Raw genomic sequence first — 904 nt, 5'->3', positions numbered from 1 at the left:
GTCCTTTTGGATTAGGTTGTGGCTGCCCAGGAAATGTTCCCGCGGGAGCAGCAGTAGATGCTTGTTGTTGAGCCACTTGTGAAATCTGTGTTTCAAGCATTTTGTTGTGGGTGGCTAAGGCGTCTACTTTGCTCGCTAATTGTTTAAGTTGCTCACTAGTATGTATGTTTTGGTTCAAGAAGTCTTTGTTTGTTTGAGCTTGGGTAGCTATGAAGTTTTCCATCATTAGTTCAAGGTTGGACTTCCTAGGCATGTTAGGAGCATTATTAGCTGGCTTTTGATATCCAGGCGGAACAGCGAGTGCTTGGCCAGGTGCATATAGGGTGTTGTTGTTCTTATACGAAAAGTTAGGATGATTTTTCCAACCTGGGTTGTAGGTATTCGAATAAGGATTTCCTTGTGCTTAATTTACTTGATCAGTGGGGACTCCTGCCAATATCTGACATTCTGGTGCAGTGTGTCCAGGAGTTCCATATAACTCATAGTTTGGAGTCACGGCAGCCACGGTGGCTGCGGGTGGTATGGTCAAGTTGTCTAACTTTTGAACAATGGCATCTACCTTTGCATGGACATGGTCAAGGCTACTGATTTCGTACATTCCACTTTTTGTTTGGGACTTTTCTACTGGAGTTCTTTCACCTCCCCATTGGCAATGGTTTTGGGCCATGTTTTCAATGAGTTGATAGGCTTCGTTGTATGGCTTGTCCATAAGTGCACCACCCGCGGCAACGTCTACTGTTAGTCTTGTGTTATACAGAATCCCATTGTAAAATGTGTGAATGATCACCCAGTCTTCGAGACCGTGATGTGGACATATCCTCATCATGTCTTTGTATCTCTCCCCCGCGTCGTAGAGAGATTCTACATCTTTTTGTCGAAATCCGTTGATTTGTGCTCTCAGCAT

At 44.4% G+C, this 904-nt stretch overlaps 1 non-coding gene across 1 annotated transcript; it reads left to right on the top strand.

The window, feature by feature from the left end:
* Positions 1-797: 797 nt before the first annotated feature.
* LOC127134051 (small nucleolar RNA R71) lies at positions 798-904 on the top strand. The gene has a single exon (XR_007807831.1). It is a non-coding gene; the product is annotated as a small nucleolar RNA R71 (small nucleolar RNA).

Source organism: Lathyrus oleraceus, chromosome 3, assembly GCF_024323335.1.
Source record: "Lathyrus oleraceus cultivar Zhongwan6 chromosome 3, CAAS_Psat_ZW6_1.0, whole genome shotgun sequence".
NCBI classification, from domain to species: Eukaryota; Viridiplantae; Streptophyta; class Magnoliopsida; order Fabales; family Fabaceae; genus Lathyrus; species Lathyrus oleraceus.
The sequence above is the reverse complement of the archived record's forward strand: the minus strand, read 5'-3'. Positions and strand labels throughout refer to the sequence as shown.